The following is a 21,251-nucleotide window of genomic DNA, read 5'->3' on the forward strand; positions in this document are numbered from 1 at the left end:
AAACCACATCAAGGTCACCAATGGTTAATTTTAACAAATTTGATGATTGGCCAGGTCTGAGGCATTCAATTAAAATTCCTGATCTTATTTTCTTTGTATCTTTAACATCACCAGCTACACCCTTGATAGTTTTCTGTATTAAAAAAGGAGAAAGGTCATTAACATTTTTGTCTTTATTTTTTGCAGAAATTACAATAAATTTTGGCCAGTTTTTATCACTTTCGTCAGAAGAATTGCAGACATCACTTTTTCGTTTTTTTGAATAAGAAACATTGGACTCCCCGTTGTTTTATGTGGCCATGTTAAGTTTTTATACGCTCTGCCCACAGAGTAACTGGGACGTGTGCCCCAGGTGGTTGAATGGGGTACCCCTGGCTTGATACATGCTGGGGTTGTCAGGCTAAAATACGGAAAACCTGACCGCAAACCATAGTGGTGCACCGTGTTAGGAAAGATGCCACGTTCCTCGCAGTTAAAGAACCCTACTGTGGTATTTTCCCGGAGTAAGAACCATAGGGCTCCGCCACAGGAGGCTAAATTGCCCGATCCTACCCACTTCTCCCTATTTCCAGTGGCAATCAAAATTTGTCGATCCCATTGTCCTTGTGTCCCATCCCTTTTTTCATTTCATCATCATTTCAAGTTCATTTTATCATCAATTTCATGTTCATCGTCTGTGTATAGCTGAAATATTGCTGCTCGGACGTTAAACCCCAACAAACAAACGAAAACCTTAAAGAAAAGGAGACTGCAAAAGAGAAGCCTAGTAATACTGGTGATAATAATCCTAATTTGAATAATTTTCCGGTGCCGAATTTTGGATTTATGCATCCGTATGGAAATTTTGGTTTGCAAATGCCTTACCCACCTATGTTTCATCCTCCCATGCCAACTTGGCAAGGTTTTATGCCTAGGTCACTAGCTGTACGTGGAGGTAGAAGTAGAAGGCAAGGAAATGTTGGTGCATGTTTCTACTGTAAGGAAGGTGGACATTTTGTGTCCAATTGCCCCAAGATAAAAAAGGAATGACTAGTTTTGTTTATATTGTGCATTCTTACATAACGTAAATAACTTGTGTGAACTTATTTTTATATGTTACATTTTACCCAAAGAGGGGGTTGTTTTTTTCATATTTCTGTGAGGTATTATGCTTGTAAGGATTTTATAATATTAGACAAAGTATTTTCAGTTTTTCTTTGGAAAATCAATTTGTCAGTTTTGTTTTAAATTTTTTTTAGATGTAATTGATGTCTGACCCTTTCCTAAAGAGTGCTAATCTCTTAGTGGAATTTTTATTTCACGTGGGAGGGGGCTGGGCATCTCTCTGATAGTTTTATTTTACTTTCAGGAAAGTACTTTTGAAAGAGATGTTAAAAGGTTAAAGTTTGAGCCAGTTATTCCTGGTTGGGAATTGTTTTGTGATTTTAAACCTGAACATGCTTTAGATAATACCTGTACTGAAGTCACATGGGTTAACACTATCGGAGAGATTGCCAAGCCCCCTTCTGCTATAGTATCTGCAGAAGATGTAGCTAAAGGAAAAGATTTTGACTTTTCTCAACTTAGTTTTAGAGACCCGGACAAATTTTTGGCTGGTAGTTTAGGCAATCATTTAGAAAGTTGGAAGGACATTAATGCGACCCCTGATGTGTTTAGTTGGTTGCAAGAAGGAGTTGATTGATTGATTGATTGTTGTTGTTTATTGCCGTTTCGGCGACCAGGGCCATATCACGACAAGAACATTTATTTACATATAAGAAGGAGTTGATATTCATAGTATGTTCAAACATTTCAAAGGAAATTTTAAAGGGAAAGACTATGCGTCTGATATACCACCACCTTGTTATTTTCCCAAATGCTCCAAATTACCAGAATCTTTTAGGATTTATTTGTAAAACTTTAACAGATAGAATTTTAAATGGTTCTATTTCACTTGTTGGTAAAGTTGGGGGATGTCAGCCTCCACATCTGGTAATGCCTATTACTATAGAACCATCTAAGCCAAGAATGTGTCATGACTTAAAGAGTTTTTCATACTGTCTTGTCTTGGTAACAATCTTTGTATGTGGATTTTATACCAAATAACATTAGTTCTATTCTATATCTAGTGGTTTAGAATTTATTATTTTACTGCGAACTGTGGGTAACTTGTGCCCCTCATGTTTATTTTGATTTGCATAGCGGCTAGGTATTTTAACATTAGGTGCACTTTATAATTTCAGGGACCCAGGGTTTTGGTGTTGGAAATGCCACAGCCACAGTTGTTAGTGGGTCTACTACTGGTGCACGCACAGATAGCCATTCAGGCCAAAATCCTCATGTAACCTTGTCTAGTTTGAAACAAGAAGTGGATGCATTAAAAACCAAGAGGCTAGATTTACAGGTGGACGAGGCACTAGCTAATATTCGTAATTTGGCCAGATGTCCAAAGCTGACATCCCCTCACGTTCTGTTAGCTGCTGTAGAAATGTTGACATTGTACACAATACTAGTCATAAAGAGGCTGGGTTGTATTCTAAGGCATTTAGTGCATGTAAAAAATACGAAGATAGTGAGGATTTTTGTAGCCTTGTGCTAAAACTTCGGATCACAAGAAGACAAAAAGGTAGCAAGCATTGTAGCCGATTGGGCTATGTCCAAAAAGTATGAAAACCTTAAATCCCCGTGCAGGTCCGTAAAAGGCGACTAAATAATGCTCAGAACCCTAGCCGGAGGCTAGGGCACTATGCCCACAGAGTAATTGGGATATGTGCCCCTGGCTTGATACATGCTGGGGTTGTCAGGCTAAAATACGGAAAACCTATCCGCAAACCACAGTGGTGCACCGTGTTAGGAAAGATGCCATGTTCCTCGCACGTTAAAGAACCCTACTGTGGTATTCTCCCGGAGAAAGAACCATAGGGCTCCGCCACAGGAGGCTAAATTGCCCGATCCTACCCACCTCTCCCTATTTCCAGTGGCAATCAAAATTTGTCGATCCCTTTGTCCTTGTGTCCCATCCCTTTTTTCATTTCATCATCATTTCATGTTCATCGTCTGTATATGGCTGAAATATTGCTGCTCGGACGTTAAACCCTAACAAACAAACGAAAACCTTAAAGAAAAGGAGACTGTAAAAGAGAAGCCTAGTAATACTGGTGATAATAATCTTAATTTGAATAATTTTCCGGTGCCGAATTTTGGATTTATGCATCCGTATGGAAATTTTGGTATGCAAATGCCTTACCCACCTATGTTTCATCCTCCCATGCCAACTTGGCAATATTTCAGCTATATTCAGACAATGAACATGAAATAAAAAAAGGATTGGTCACAAGGATAATAGGGTCGACAAATTTTGATTGCCACTGGAAAAAAGGGGGATGGGTAACGTCGGGCAATTTAGCCTCCTGTGGCGGAGGGCAAAGGTTCCTACTCCTATCGAATACCACAGCAGGGTTCTTTAACGTGCGAGGAACGTGGCATCTTTCCAAACACGGTGCACCACTATGATTTGCGGTCAGGTTTTCCGTATTATAGCCTGACAAACCCAGCATAAAACATGCCAGGGGTACCCCATTCCACCACCTGGGGCACACATCCCAGTTGCTCTGTGAGCAGAGCGCCTGGCCCGCGGCTAGGTTTCTGAGCACTATTTAGTCGACTTATACAAGCTTAGCGCTGCTGCAGGCCTATTCTTTTAACACCCGGACCTGCACGGGGTAATTTATTAATTGCAATCAGATTTTAATGCACAAGTTAATGTAATAGTTAATTGTTTGTTTGTTGGGATTTAACGTCCGAGCAGCAATATTTCAGCTATATTCAGACGATGAACATGAAATGGATGATAAAATGAACATGAAATGATGATGAAATGAAAAAGGGATGGGACACAAGGACAATGGGGTCGACAAATTTTGATTGCCACTGGAAATAGGGAGAGGTGGGTAGGGTCGGGCAATTTAGCCTCCTATGGCGGAGCCCTATGGTTCCTACTCCAGGAGAATACCACAGTAGGGTTCTTTAACGTGCGATTAACGTGGCATCTTTCCCAACACAGTGCACCACTATGGTTTGCGGTCAGGATTTCCGTATAATAGCCCGACAACCCTAGCGGTCCCTCGTTCCACCACCTCTTTGGGCAAAACGCCCTAGCCCCCGGCTAGGGTTCTTAGCACTATTTTGTCGCCTTTTTACGACAAGCGTAGCGCTGCTGCAGGCCCATTCTTTTAACACCCATACCTGCACGAGGCCTCAGCACAGAGGAGTAGGATTCAAATAGAGAGACAAGATAAGGGAGAGATGGGAACACGACAAGGAAACAAGTCCTAAGCAGACAAAGAAGAAAACACATAATTCAACAAAGTTTGTTTGTTTATTGGGGTTTAACGTCTGAGCAGCAATATTTCAGCTATATTCAGACAATGAACATGAAATGAACATGAAATGAAAAAAAAGGATGGGTCACAAGGATAATAGGGTCGACAAAATTTGATTGCCACTGGAAAAAGGGGGATGGGTAAGGTCGGACAATTTAGACTCCTGTGGCGGAGCGCAAAGGTTCCTACTCCTATCGAAGACAACTCCAGGGTTCTTTAACGTGCGAGGAACGTGGCATCTTTCCCAACACGGTGCACCACTATGGTTTGCGGTCAGGTTTTCCGTATTATAGCCTGACAACCCCAGCATGCAACACGCCAGGGGTACACATCCCAGTTGCTCTGTGGGCAGAGCGCCTAGCCCCCGGCTAGGTTTCTGAGCACTATTTAGTCGCCTTTTACGACAAGCTTAGCGCTGCTGCAGGCGTATTCTTTTAACACCCGGACCTGCACGGGGCAAAAAAAAGACAGAAAAACCAAAGTAACCAGTGGGACCTGAGCAAGAAAAGTTAAACTGCTGCTAATTTATCAACATCTTTGATGTGGATATTTCTATAAACTATTTATTAAACTGGAAGCGATCTCATCGTGTTGAGAAGTTTGTTTGTTGGGGTTTAACGTCGGAGCAGCAATATTTCAGCTATATTCAAACGATGAACATGAAATGGATGATAAAATGAACATGAAATGAAAAAGGGATGGGACACAAGGACAATGGGGTCGAAAAATTTTGATTGCCACTGGAAATAGGGAGAGGTGGGGCAATTTAGCCTCCTGTGGTGGAGCCCTATGGTTCCTACTCCGGGAGATTACCACGGTAGAGTTCTTTAACGTGCGAGGATTGATTGATTGATTGTTGTTGTTTATTGCCGTTTCGGCGACCAGGGCCATATCACGGCAAGAACATTTAATGCAAGGAAAATATTAAAATTAAGATCAAAGTCTCTTCATAAAATAATGAAATTAAAACAAGCAGCTATTTACATATAAAAATTTAACGTGCGAGGAACGTGGCATGTTTCCCAACACGGTGCACCACTATGGTTTGCAGTCAGGTTTTCCGTATTATAGCCTGACAAACCCAGCATAAAACATGCCAGGGGTACCCCATTCCACCACCTGGGCAGAGCGCCCTAGCCCCCGGCTAAGATTCTTAGCACTATTAAGTCGCCTTTTACGACAAGATTAGCGCTACTGCAGGCCTATTCTTTTAACACCCGGACCTGCACGGGGCTGTTTAGAAAAGAGCACAAGTGCTGTGAAAATATTTCAATGGTAACAACATTGATTCGTAATTAAAAAGAAAGTTATATCGTATTGATCTTCCAATAAAACTCGTCAACTACTAGTGGCTACTTCAGTCACCTAATGTAAAATAAACAATGTATCATGCAATTTTTAATTTATTAACTGTTGTTTGTTGGGGTTTAACGTCCGAGCAATTTGTTTGTTTGCTTGTTTGTTAGGGTTTAACATCCGAGCAGCAATATGTCAGCTATACTCAGACAATGAACATGAAATGGATGATAAAATGAACATGAAATGAAAAAAAGGATTGGTCACAAGGATAATAGGGTCGACAAATTTTGATTGCCACTGGAAAAAAGGGGGATGGGTAACGTCGGGCAATTTAGCTTCCTGTGGCGTAGGGGAAAGGTTCCTACTCCTATTGAATACCACATCAGGGTTCTTTAACGTGCGAGGAACGTGGCATCTTTCCCAACACGGTGCACCACTATGGTTTGCAGTCAGATTTTCCGTATTATAGCCTGACAAACCCAGCATAAAACATGCCAGGGGTACCCCATTCCACCACCTGGGGCACACATCCCAGTTGCTCTGTGAGCAGAGCGCCTGGCCCGCGGCTAGGTTTCTGAGCACTATTTAGTCGACTTATACGACAAGCTTAGCGCTGCTGCAGGCCTAATCTTTTAACACCCGGACCTGCACGGGGCAAAAAAAGACAGAAAAACCAAAGTAACCAGTGGGACCTAAGCAAGAAAAGTTAAACTGCTGCTAATTTATCAATATCTTTGATCATGTGTATATTTCTATAAACTATTTATTAAACTGGAAGCGATCTCATCGTGTTGAGAAGTTTGTTTGTTGGGGTTTAACGTCGGAGCAGCAATATTTCAGCTATATTCAAACGATGAACATGAAATGGATGATAAAATGAACATGAAATGAAAAAGGGATGGGACACAAGGACAATGGGGTCGAAAAATTTTGATTGCCACTGGAAATAGGGAGAGGTGGGTAGGGTCGGGCAATTTAGCCTCCTGTGGTGGAGCCCTATGATTCCTACTCCGGGAGATTACCACGGTAGAGTTCTTTAACGTGCGAGGAACGTGGCATCTTTCCCAACACGGTGCACCACTATAGTTTGCGGTCAGGTTTTCCGTATTATAGCCTGACAACCCCAGCATGTAACACACCTGAGGTACCACATTCCACCACCTGGGTAGAGCGCCCTAGCCCCCGGCTAAGATTCTTAGCACTATTAAGTCGCCTTTTACGACAAGATTAGCGCTACTGCAGGCCTATTCTTTTAACAGCCGGACCTGCACGGGGCTGTTTAGAAAAGAGCACAAGTGCTGTGAAAATATTTCAATGGTAACAACATTGATTCGTAATTTTTAAAAGAAGTTATAAAGTATTGATCTTCCAATGAAACTCGTCAACTACTAGTGGCTACTTCAGTCACCTAATGTAAAATAAACAATGTATCATGCAATTTTTAATTTATTAACTGTTGTTTGTTGGGGTTTAACGTCCGAGCAATTTGTTTGTTTGCTTGTTTGTTAGGGTTTAACATCCGAGCAGCAATATGTCAGCTATACTCAGACAATGAACATGAAATGAAAAAAAGGATTGGTCACAAGGATAATAGGGTCGACAAATTTTGATTGCCACTGGAAAAAAGGGGGATGGGTAACGTCGGGCAATTTAGCTTCCTGTGGCGTAGGGGAAAGGTTCCTACTCCTATTGAATACCACATCAGGGTTCTTTAACGTGCGAGGAACGTGGCATCTTTCCAAACACGGTGCACCACTATGGTTTGCGGTCAGGTTTTCCGTATTATAGCCTGACAAACCCAGCATGTAACATGCCAGGGGTACCCCATTCCACCACCTGGGGTACACATCCCAGTTGCTCTGTGAGCAGAGAGCCTGGCCCGCGGCTAGGTTTCTGAGCACTATTTAGTCGACTTATACAACAAGCTTAGCGCTGCTGCAGGCCTATTTTAACTCCCGGACCTGCACGGGGTAATTTATTAATTGCAATCAGATTTTAATGCACAAGTTAATGTAATAGTTAATTGTTTGTTTGTTGGGATTTAACGTCCGAGCAGCAATATTTCAGCTATATTCAGACGATGAACATGAATTGATGATGAAATGAAAAAGGGATGGGACACAAGGACAATGGGGTCGACAAATTTTGATTGCCACTGGAAATAGGGAGAGGTGGGTAGGGTCGGGCAATTTAGCCTCCTATGGCGGAGCCCTATGGTTCCTACTCCAGGAGAATACCACAGTAGGGTTCTTTAACGTGCGATTAACGTGGCATCTTTCCCAACACAGTGCACCACTATGGTTTGCGGTCAGGATTTCCGTATAATAGCCCGACAACCCTAGCGGTCCCTCGTTCCACCACCTCTTTGGGCAAAACGCCCTAGCCCCCGGCTAGGGTTCTTAGCACTATTTTGTCGCCTTTTTACGACAAGCGTAGCGCTGCTGCAGGCCCATTCTTTTAACACCCATACCTGCACGAGGCCTCAGCACAGAGGAGTAGGATTCTAAGGGAGAGATGGGAACACGACAAGGAAACAAGTCCTAAGCAGACAAAGAAGAAAACACATAATTCAACAAAGTTTGTTTGTTTATTGGGGTTTAACGTCTGAGCAGCAATATTTCAGCTATATTCAGACAATGAACATGAAATGAACATGAAATGAAAAAAAAGGATGGGTCACAAGGATAATAGGGTCGACAAAAATTAATTGCTAGTGGAAAAAAGGGGGATGGGTTACGTCGGGCAATTTAGCTTTCTGTGGCGTAGGGCAAAGGTTCCTACTCCTATCGAATACCACAGCAGGGTTCTTTAACGTGCGAGGAACGTGGCATCTTTCCCAACACGGTGCACCACTATGGTTTGCAGTCAGATTTTCCGTATTATAGCCTGACAAACCCAGCATAAAACATGCCAGGGGTACCCCATTCCACCACCTGGGGCACACATCCCAGTTGCTCTGTGAGCAGAGCGCCTGGCCCGCGGCTAGGTTTCTGAGCACTATTTAGTCGACTTATACGACAAGCTTAGCGCTGCTGCAGGCCTATTCTTTTAACACCCGGACCTGCACGGGGCAAAAAAAGACAGAAAAACCAAAGTAACCAGTCGGACCTAAGCAAGAAAAGTTAAACTGCTGCTAATTTATCAACATCTTTGATCATGTGTATATTTCTATAAACTATTTGTTAAACTGGAAGCGATCTCATCGTGTTGAGAAAAGTTTGTTTGTTGGGGTTTAACGTCGGAGCAGCAATATTTCAGCTATATTCAAACGATGAACATGAAATGGATGATAAAATTAACATGAAATGAAAAAGGGATGGGACACAAGGACAATGGGGTCGACAAATTTTGATTGCCACTGGACATAGGGAGAGGTGGGTAGGGTCGGGCAATTTAGCCTCCTGTGGTGGAGCCCTATGATTCCTACTCCGGGAGATTACCACGGTAGAGTTCTTTAACGTGCGAGGAACGTGGCATCTTTCCCAACACGGTGCACCACTATAGTTTGCGGTCAGGTTTTCCGTATTATAGCCTGACAACCCCAGCATCTAACACACCAGAGGTACCCCATTCCACCACCTGGGCAGAGCGCCCTAGCCCCCGGCTAAGATTCTTAGCACTATTAAGTCGCCTTTTACGACAAGATTAGCGCTACTGCAGGCCTATTCTTTTAACAGCCGGACCTGCACGGGGCTGTTTAGAAAAGAGCACAAGTGCTGTGAAAATATTTCAATGGTAACAACATTGATTCGTAATTTTTAAAAGAAGTTATAAAGTATTGATCTTCCAATGAAACTCGTCAACTACTAGTGGCTACTTCAGTCACCTAATGTAAAATAAACAATGTATCATGCAATTTTTAATTTATTAACTGTTGTTTGTTGGGGTTTAACGTCCGAGCAATTTGTTTGTTTGCTTGTTTGTTAGGGTTTAACATCCGAGCAGCAATATGTCAGCTATATTCAGACAATGAACATGAAATGAAAAAAAGGATTGGTCACAAGGATAATAGGGTCGACAAATTTTGATTGCCACTGGAAAAAAGGGGGATGGGTAACGTCGGGCAATTTAGCTTCCTGTGGCGTAGGGGAAAGGTTCCTACTCCTATTGAATACCACATCAGGGTTCTTTAACGTGCGAGGAACGTGGCATCTTTCCAAACACGGTGCACCACTATGGTTTACGGTCAGGTTTTCCGTATTATAGCCTGACAAACCCAGCATGTAACATGCCAGGGGTACCCCATTCCACCACCTGGGGTACACATCCCAGTTGCTGTGAGCAGAGAGCCTGGCCCGCGGCTAGGTTTCTTAGCACTATTTAGTCGACTTATACAACAAGCTTAGCGCTGCTGCAGGCCTATTCTTTTAACTCCCGGACCTGCACGGGGTAATTTATTAATTGCAATCAGATTTTAATGCACATGTTAATGTAATAGTTAATTGTTTGTTTGTTGGGATTTAACGTCCGAGCAGCAATATTTCAGCTATATTCAGACGATTGATTGATTGATTGATTGTTGTTGTTTATTGCCGTTTCGGCGACCAGGGCCATATCACGGCAAGAACATTTAATGCAAGGAAAATATTAAAATTAAGATCAAAGTCTCTTCATAAAATAATGAAATTAAAACAAGCAGCTATTTACATATAAAAAGGTACATAAAAGGTGAACCTAAGACATAAAATACATATAGAAACATAACTTCGATAAAACATTTAAAATATTGAAAAATCAAGGAAGGTATCCAATTTAGATTTTATTAAATAAACCGATGTCCCGCAAGAAATCGATAATGTTTTTAGATGAAACGGTCTTGAACAAATCAAACATATTGGCGCAGTCAAAATAATTTTGCCTGGTGTTGGCAAAATCCACACAATAAAGAAGAACATGTTTGATAGAGAAAGGGCAATCACATGGGATACACTCAGGTGGAGGATCACCAACAAGCAAATGGCCATGTGTAAATCTAGAATGTCCAATGCGGCATCTAGTCATGACCACTTGCTCTTTGCGATTGCCCGACCCGGATTGATGAACGCCTAGATCGGGTTTTATGGAATTGAGTTTGTTGTGTTCAAGACCGTCCCATCGGTCCTGCCACATCTTTAAAATATATTTCCTTATTAAAGGTTTAAAATCGGTGTATGGCAAACTAACGTCCTTTATTATTTTATTTAATGCCTTTTAGGCAACCCTGTCTACAACTGAATTCCCCTGAATACCAACATGACTGGGTACCCAGAGGAAAACAATCTCTTTATCAAATTCCCGAAGTCGATGAATAAAATATAAAATTTGTAAAATAAGAGTATTTTTCAGTTTGTGATTCTTAATTGCCAAAAGACAGCTCAAAGAGTCAGAACAAATAATAAACTGTGACAGATTAGATTGAGTAATCAATTTAAGTGCTAACGTTTGTTTGTTTGTTGGGGTTTAACGTCCGAGCAGCAATATTTCAGCTATATTCAGACGATGAACATGAAATGGATGATAAAATGAACATGAAATGAAAAAAAAAGGATGGGACACAAGGATAATAGGGTCGACAAATTTTGATTGCCACTGGAAAAAGGGGGGATGGGTAAGGTCGGGTAATTTAGCCTCCTGTGGCGAAGCGCAAAGGTTCCTACTCCTATCGAATACCACAGCAGGGTTCTTTTACGTGCGAGGAACGTGACATCTTTCCCAACACGGTGCACCACTATGGTTTGCGGTCAGGTTTTCCGTATTATAGCCCGACAACCCCAGCATGTAACACGCCAGGGGTACCCCATTCCACCACCTGGGGCACACATCCCAGTTGCTTTGTGGGCAGAGCGCCTAGCCCCCGGCTAGGTTTCTGAACACTATTTAGTCGCCTTATACGACAAGCTTAGCGCTGCTGCAGGCCTATTCTTTTAACACCCGGACCTGCACGGGCTAAGTGCTAACAATATGGCTCGAGCTTCAGCTGTGAATATGGAAGCGCTCGATGGCAACCGTTCAGTTACAGTTCTGTCACCATGGACAGCAGCACATGCAACGCTATCGCCATCCTTTGAGCCATCTGTATACACCGTCAAAAAATCTGGATAATTTGCTTTAATTTCAGAAAATTTTTGTTGTAAAAATAAATGATTGGTATCGGACGTTTTATATTCACGCAGATCAAAAATGAAAGAAGGGTGTGGAAGCTCCCATGGAGGGCATTTCGAAGTAACAACAGATGTCACTGCATTGGTCTCCAGATGAATTGCTTCCAAATGAGGTTTTATTCGAATTCCAAAAGGAGGGGTTTTGCTTTCATGTTTTCGATAAATGTCGACATAAATAGGATTAATGACACAGTCGTAGGCAGGGCTATCTGGGTAGGCCATAAGTTTACTTACATATTGAAGACCTAATTTCAAACGTCTGTCTCCAAGGGAGGGTTCATTTGCCTCGGCATAAAGGCTCTCAATAGGAGAGCTTCTGAAGGCACCAAGGCAAAGTCGCAACCCCTGGTGGTGAACAGCGTCTAAAATTTTAAGGTAAGATTTTTTGGCGGAACCATAAACAATAGATCCATAATCAAGTTTAGACCTAACCAAAGATCTATATAAATTTAATAAAATTGAGGTATCAGCACCCCAATCGGTACTTGACACCATTTTTAAAATATCTAGTGCCTCAAGACACCTAGATTTAAGTAATTTGATATGGGGAAGAAAAGAAAGTTTACTATCAAAAAGTAATCCAAGGAATTTTGTTTCTTCTACTATTTTGATTTTATTACCATAAAGAAAGAGATCTGGGTCCGGATGCAGCTTTCGCTTTCGACAAAAGTGCATACCAACAGTTTTAGATGTAGAAAACTTAAACCCATTCTCCAAAGCCCATTTCTCAATTCTTTTGAGGCAAAGTTGTAACTGCCTTTCAATATTACTCATATTTTGTCCCCTGTAGCAGATCAAAAAGTCGTCTACATACAAGGAACCGTCAATATTGTCCTTCAAAACTTGGGCTAAACTATTAATTATAATACTGAAGAGAGTGACAGAAAGAATACTTCCCTGAGGAACTCCCATTTCCTGTTCCTTCTCCTCAGAAAAAGTCGAATTTACCCTCACATTAAAATGACGATCTGACAAAAAATTAGACAAGAACAGAGGAAGTCTTCCTTTCAACCCCATATCAAATATATCTTTTAAAATACTATATTTCCACGTCGTGTCATAAGCTTTTTCTAAATCGAAAAAGACCGACACAACATGTTCATTTTTAGCAAATGCATTTCTGATGAGCGTTTCAAACCGGACTAAATGGTCAAGAGTACTTCTGCCTTGCCTAAAATATATAAAATATATATATATAAAATATATTCAGACGATGAACATGAAATGGATGATAAAATGAACATAAAATGATGATGAAATGAAAAAGGGATGGGACACAAGGACAATGGGGTCGACAAATTTTGATTGCCACTGGAAATAGGGAGAGGTGGGTAGGGTCGGGCAATTTAGCCTCCTGTGGTGGAGCCCTATGGTTCCTACTCCGGGAGAATACCACGGTAGGGTTCTTTAACGGGCGAGGAACGTGGCATCTTTCCCAACACGGTGCACCACTATGGTTTGCGGTCAGGTTTTCCGTATTATAGCCTGACAATCCCAGCATGTAACACAGCATGGTACCCCATTCCACCACCTGGGGCACACGTCCCAGTTGCTCTGTGGGCAGAGCGCCCTAGCCCCCGGCTAAGGTCCTGAGCACTATTTAGTCGCCTTTTACGACAAGCTTAGCGCTGCTGCAGGCCTATTCTTTCAACACCCGGACATGCACGGGGCAACTGAACTATGTATAACTCTGTTCCTAAGAAAAATGGTAGATCCACCAGCAGCTCGTTCATTAGCCTCAGCAAATGTACTATACATTGTATATCCTTATACGGAAATTTGATCCGTTTCTTTTAAATGAGTCTCCTGGAGACATAATGCAACTGGTGAAATAGATTGAACAAGAAGTGTTAATTCCAAAATATTAGACTTTAAAGCTCGACAATTTCATTGAAGTAATTTGGCCATGTTTTAAGAGTGACAAATGGGGGATATTTTCTCTGACTTCGATCCGCGACCACGACTAAAAAAAAGACTCAGCAAAGAGGTATGTTTGTTTGTTGGGGTTTAACGTCCGAGCAGCAATATTTCAGCTATATTCAGACAATGAACATGAAATAAAAAAAGGATTGGTCACGAGGATAATAGGGTCAACAAATTTTGATTGCCACTGGAAAAAAGAGGGGGACGGGAAACATCGGGCAATTTAGCCTCCTGTGGCGGAGAGCAAAGGTTCCTACTCCTATCGAATAGTAGAATTTTGTTAAATTCATTTTTACGGAAATCGAATCATGCCCGTCCGAATTTGTATTGTAGTTTATTATTAGCTTGGCCACATCCAGGCCTTTTTGCAGAAGATACTTTGCTTTGGCTTATTTTTGCAAACCCTCCCTCCCACACCAATAGTATTATTGGCTGGTAGCTGGCTCAGTTTTTTTTTTTTTTTTTTTAGCTAAATTTTTGCTCGTATTTTTGCTATTGCTTAAAATTTTGCATAACTAGGCTTAAATGTATAACAAGTGCTTACATAAGGGGTAGTTTTTATATGGTACTTGTAGCAGTTAGCTTACATGTATTAGGCTTTTTGCTTTATTATATACTTAACATGCATTGCTTATTTCATATATGAAATTGTGTTGTTTAATTTGTAATTGAATAAATTGTTGCACCCAGCACTTGATTTTCTTAAGTATGAGTTTTGAAGTAAACCACAGCAGGGTTCTTTAACGTGCGAGGAACGTGGCATCTTTCCCAACACGGTGCACCACTATGGTTTGCGGTCAGGTTTTCCGTATTATAGCCTGACAAACCCAGCATGTAACATGCCAGGGGTACCCCATTCCACCACCTGGGGCACACATCCCAGTTGCTCTGTGAGCAGAGCGCCTGGCCCGCGGCTAGGTTTCTCAGCACTATTTAGTCGACTTATACGACAAGCTTAGCGCTGCTGCAGGCCTATTCTTTTGACACCGGGACCTGCACAGGTTCCTTCTTCTATCGAATACCACAGTAGGGTTCTTCAACGTGCGAGGAACGTGGCATCTTTCCCAACACGGTGTACCACTATGGTTTCGTCACCTGGAACTGCACGGGACTCGCACGTTGAAGAACCCTACTGTGGTATTATCCCGGAGTAGGAACTATAGGGCTCCGCCTCAGGAGGCTAAACTACCCGACACATACCACCTCTCCCAAATTCCAGTGGTAATCAAAATTTGTCCACCCCATTATCCGTGTATCCCACCCGATACTCCTAAACTGGCAGAGTAGTATGAAGGAAAGCAAGGTATATTTCAACCCAAACTTTATGAGCAATCAATGGATGTATATAGTGACATCTACAATTAGAATAAATTCATAATCAAATTTTGCTACTCGTCATCGTAACATGGGGCTCCACCAGAGGGAGACATCGTAATAACATAGATATACACAAAGTTCAAGATCAAAAACATGTAATTTTTTTTTTACACGGAAGATTGTGGTTCTTGAAATGCCGTCCGTTCGAGACACGATAGGGTAGTCGAAGACGTTAAAAGCCTTCCTCACTCACCTGTTGTACTTGCAAAATCACTCTATACCTGGAAATCAATTATGCTCTTAACAAGTTTGTTCGGTTATTATGCTGACGTCAGTGACAGTGTGTATATTGGACGATCTTGCACTTTGTGAGAAACCTTTTTTTCTGAACTTGGGAATTCAAAGGTGTCATCCTGGTTTGCATACATTTAATTATCATACTAATTAAATAGTTAAATAAACAAAATAGACAATGGGTCCATACACCTTGAAGACCTATAGTTTGTTTTAAATATGTACAATGAAACACCTAATATTTTTTTCTTACCTGCAGATAATATATGTTGGCATTCTGTTGAGTTTTATTTTAGTATTGATTGGGTGTTTTATTTAATGTGTACATTTGTCTTTCATTTCTAATAATCCTATAAAAAATAAGTAAAACATTATTTTATAATAAACATGTTCATAACAAAATCAACAACACAAGATAAGGGACAAGACAATTCATTTTCAGATAGCTTGAATCACAACAAATAAAATAAATAATTTGCATATACTAAGAATACATATTTTATACTGCTTTGTTGGGTAGATAGCAGTATGGGATGCTCGGTAGAGTCTTTCTATGAATGAGACCACACAACAGAAATGACTCTAACGTCCTTGGTTGTGGGCTGAATTATATTAATATTAAAACTAAAATAAAGTTTAAAGCCCCGTGCAGGTCCGGGTGTTAAAAGAATAGGCCTGCAGCAGCGCTAAGCTTGTCGTAAAAGGCGACTAAATAGTGCTCAGAAACCTAGCCGGGGGCTAGGCGCTCTGCCCACAGAGCAACTGGGATGTGTGCTCCACGTAGTGGAATGGGGGTACCCCTGGCATGTCACATGCTGGGGTTGTCAGGCTATAATACGGAAAACCTGACACATGTTTAAATTCATTGTTGTAACCGGAACAAGTATGGGTATACAATTTCTAATTGTTAATTTCTGGCTTATTTCATTGAACATCTCTACAAATTTGGTGACTGTTTTCAGTTATATCGAAACAATTTTCTTCATAACAGTTTTTTTCGGATTTGTATCTAGTACAAATATCAGGAATACCTGCCATGATGTATGCCAAACGTGGTGTTTCTTTGTATGATAATCTGTTTAAAGCGATATTTAGTAGTGTTTTGAGTCTGGCGCCTGGTTTTACATGTATTTCGGAGCAATTTATTCTGTGTTGGAGTCCACGACCTCTACTTGAAGCGAATATGTAAGAGTTTGGAAATATCTATAATAGAATAATTATATTTTAACGTTTGGTCATATAAAGCAAGCCAATTAAATGATATAAAACACAATATATATATAAGCATATATAATGGTCATAATGAGCATGGATGGAAATAGGTAAGTATGACCCAAAACTAAGACAACGACGTTAAACAAAGAATTGGAATCAAGTACGTAATTTCATCCATCTTCATTATAGGTAAACATAGAAATGCAATATATCAAAATATCAAATATCAATAATACAATATTTACATAGATTTGATTCACTAGTCACTCGAATTTTGTTTCACTGTCGTTGTATTTCCTCCTTTTGAATTGAATATTGTAACACGGTCCATGAATCCTATTCGGAACAGAACATCCTCCTCATGAATATATTTGTTTTCGCACACATGTATGTATATGACATAATTATTTAAATGGACACAGATGATAACGACAATTTTTTTTTTTAAGCTGCAAGACTTAGTAGAACATAACATCATGCTTAGACAATGAACATTATCGGATTTTGTTTATTCTTCATTTAATATTTTGAACATATTTTGATGCGCAAGAATAATATATAAAAAAGTATGGTTGTTTAATCATTTGTTTGATTTTTAAAGCTTTCCAAAAAGAAATACGTACTGATTTTTGACATTTAATTGAAGTTTTAGTTAATTTGTTGGTGATACCAAATGTATCCCATTCGAAATGTAAGGTTGGCATTAGGGTACCAGTTACTGATATTTCACCAAGTTCATTAGGTATAGTATAATACCAATGTGAAGGGCATAATGGCAGTTGAATAATGGTAACGCATGAACATGCAGAACCAGTAGTGATTTCCATTTTGAAAAATGTATGATGAGCGTTTGATCCTTTTCTATTGTAATAAAATATGACAGAAAATAAGCATACTATCAAAATACCAATTATGATTATCAATAAATGATTTAATTCAAATTCATCTATGAAAGGAATATTGAAAGGTGAAGGAGTGGTGGTTTCTTTCTTCTTATAAATAAAGGAAGGAATAGTCATTGATTTTACATTAATACAGTTTTGTAAAACAACAATAGCTGTTTTTAATCTTCTGATTTTCAAAAATGACCAAATACTAAAAATAAATAATACTGATGCTAAAGAAGTTCCAATTAAAGCTAAAGTTCCATTGAGATCAGGCCAGTTTGATTTTATATTGATAAGGCCTTCTAAAAGTGGTTCTGATAAATCGTGGAAAATAAGACTGTCCTTCTTGGTGGCATCTGCCATTTTCTTTAGATTCAAATGATTTTTCCTATCATTTGATAAAAATGTGGAAAAAGAGTGATTACACATTTGAAATTTAGGAAGTTGTATTCGAAGATCATTGTCAAAAGTAGAATTAGGAAGAATATGTGAAAGTTGATTTTCTTCAAGAAAGTTTTGCAATAATACCAAATTTACAGGAAAAACTTTGGAAATTTTATCAACCTTTTTACAATGTGTCATAGTTGGTGGCATGTAAAAATCTTGAGTGATAATGGAACATTTACATGGTATTTGAACAATACAAAAATCACAACCTTGTAAAATTTCTTGTTTTCCTTGACAATCAAAATTCAAATGCTTAGTTTTATACAATAATAGTGAACTTCCAGATAAAGCAATAGTTTTTGGTTTGAGAACGTTATGAATGAAACGGAAATCACACAATTGTTTGACCTTGGCTTTCTGATCTTGAAAAATTGAAAGTAAACAAGAATCTTTGTTTGCATTTAAAGAGTTACTGAAAGGGCAATGAAAATTATTCTGATAAATTTTGCAATCTTGCAAATCCATTTTTGACATTTCCATGTGTTTGGTATTTGAAATTGCAATAAAATCAGGGGTGTTAGTTAACTGAGATGCATGATTTGTTTGATTGATAGGAAAAGGAAAAGATGAAACTTTAAATAAATTCATGTTTGAAGCTTTGTAAGCAATAGGAATTTTAATCAAAATATAAATATCTGACTTGCGTTTTGAATATACAAAATCTCCATTATTATAATAAAAATTTGAATTAGTTTGAGAAACATAAAATCCAGGATAGTCGTTATGTAAAATTTGTTGAATTCTTTGTAAAGCAACAGAAAAATTCTGTGGTTTTATGAGCAAGGGAGACAATTTTCCTTGGATTAAATCAAAAATACCTGATTTCAATTGATCTAACAGAACATTAATTTTGTTAGATAAGGAATAAGTTTCCATAACCTTAGATTGAATATGAAACATAAATTTCTCAACATTGAAAATATCATTTGTGAAAGTTTCTTGTAACACATTGATTTCTTCATGATTGTCTGATATTTGTTTAACTAAATTAGAAATTCTTTTATCGACTGATGCCATGAATGAAGATTCGTGTTCGTCGTGTCTTGCCATATTTTTGGAAAGTAAAATGGTCTTAGATGTTAAACTATTGATATGTCTAGCCAGTATTTCCACATCGTCCATTGTCGCTGTCCCGAAAATTGTCTTAGATAACTGTCCAACAAAAGACAAGATGGCTCTTTTAGATTTGGATATTGACTTGTTTGTTGTTGTTGATGGAATTAACTCTTTAATTATGTCAACGGTTTGGTTCAGATTGATGACGTTTTGTTTTTGAATCGACTTTATCTGATTTATGATTTCGTTGAGAGTTTTACAAATTTGTCTTCCTTTACAGGATTTAATATCTTTGGAGCCTTTTTTAACCGGCATTTTGACTTGAAATGTGTGCGTCCACACATCATTGCCAAAATGCAACTTTCCTTTTTGTTCAAAAATTATTCCATAGTTCAGTTTATTAATTTGCTTTGGTGTTAGTTAAGTTTCGCACTTGCCTAGGATTGTGAACATCATGATCAGAATGTATAGCATTGCAGCAATGGGTTTCTTTGTAGAAAACACCTGTCTTTTTCCCTACAACAGAGAATTTAGATTTTGTTAGATTCACGGTTAATGAATTCTGCAGAAAATTCATTATTAGCACTAGTATTTTTGTATTTTGTTATCAATCCAAAGATATACTCTAATGAATCTGACAAATGAAAATTCGGAGTTATGGTAAGTTAACATATACATGTACATGTATTTGTAGGTTGCTTGTTATAAAATCTATGATTCCATGATGCATTTGATTATTTGAAATAAACTAACTAAACAAGTAAACTGATGGAATTTATTGTGTATTTTTAATTTAGTTTTGTTGACGTTATCAAATTATTATATTAATTTTTTTTCTATAATTTTTTTTTTTGGATATTTTCAGTCTTGCTATGAAAAAGTGGATCCAACTTTATAAGTATCACAGTGAAAAGACTGGTTTAATTATTACATAAGAAAATTTTTAATTGATTTTGTTCAATATTCGGGAATTAAAATGAATGAATTATTTTTTTCTAATGAAACAACTTGGTTTCTTTCTTTTTCTTGGTTTTCCATCCTTTGTATGTTTGTTATAAAAATCAACAAGTCAACCTTCACCAATATCTTTTTCAGGTATCCAGGTTGTTTTAGGAAATCCAACCCATTTGACCCTGTAAAAATTTTCACCGTTTCTTACACGTTTAGCTAAAAGTTTTTCAGGCATAAATTCATTGTCTTCGTTGTCATCTTCGTCATTATCACTATGTTGTGAATTGTCATCTACATTTTGATCATTATTGTCAGTGTCATTGTCATTGCCAATGTCTTGCCGATTACCATTAATTATTGGTAGTCTGAAATCTCTAGGATCTTCATACGGCTTTAGTCTGTTTGCATGAATGCGAGATTTAAGGATTTTATGATCACTATCACGTCTAAGTTTGTAAGTGTTTTATATAAGCTTGGGTCACATAGAATGGCCCTTCCCAGCGTGCATGTAGCTTGGGCGAAAACCCTTTTGGTATTTTCATACATTTCAGAAGAACTCGATCACCTACCTTGAATTGTGGTTGTTGGGCAGTTTTATCAAATCTCGTTTTTGTTTTCTCTTGTGAAATACTTACTCTATCTTTGGCCAGATCTTCCACGATTTTTAAATGCTCTATTAAATCAGTTATGTATTCTTGAGCTGTTTTACCTATATTTTCTTTAGGCATCATTGAAACATCAAAAGGTAAGTTCATTTCTTTATCAAATACCATATGAAAGGGAGAAAACCCTGTAGATTCAGTGTTTGGTGACATTCGTAATGCCATCATGACACTTGGAATGACATTTGCCCAATTCATGGTTTGGTTCTTATCGCAATATGGCCCCGTGCAGGTCCGGGTGTTAAAAGAATAGGCCTGCAGCAGCGCTAAGCTTGTCGTAAAAGGCGACTAAATAGTGCTCAGAAACCTAGCCGGGGGCTAGGCGCTCTGCCCACAGAGCTTCTGGGACGTGTGCCTCGGGTGGTGAAATGGGGTACCCCTGGCGTGTTACATGCTGGGGTTGTCAGGCTATAATACGGAAAACCTGACCGCAAACCATAGTGGTGCACCGTGTTGGGAAAGATGCCACGTTCCTCGCACGTTAAAGAACCCTGCTGTGGTATTCGATTGGAGTAGGAACCTTTGCGCTCCGCCACAGGAGGCTAAATTGCCCGACGTTACCCATCCCCCTTTTTCCAGTGGCAATCAAAATTTGTCGACCCTACTGCCCTTGTGTCCTATCCCGTTTTTCATTTCATCATCATTTCATGTTCATTTTATCATCCGTTTCATGTTCATCGTCTGAATATAGCTGAAATA

General features: G+C 39.2%; 1 pseudogene; it reads right to left on the minus strand.

Moving 5' to 3' along the window:
- Positions 1-17,057: 17,057 nt before the first annotated feature.
- LOC148596500 (uncharacterized) lies at positions 17,058-20,717 on the minus strand (annotated as a pseudogene).
- Positions 20,718-21,251: the final 534 nt, after the last annotated feature.

This window comes from Perna viridis, chromosome 15 (genome assembly GCF_037379345.1).
Source record: "Perna viridis isolate PV_CMFRI_1.1 ecotype Kerala chromosome 15, ASM3737934v1, whole genome shotgun sequence".
In the NCBI taxonomy this organism is placed as follows: domain Eukaryota; kingdom Metazoa; phylum Mollusca; class Bivalvia; order Mytilida; family Mytilidae; genus Perna; species Perna viridis.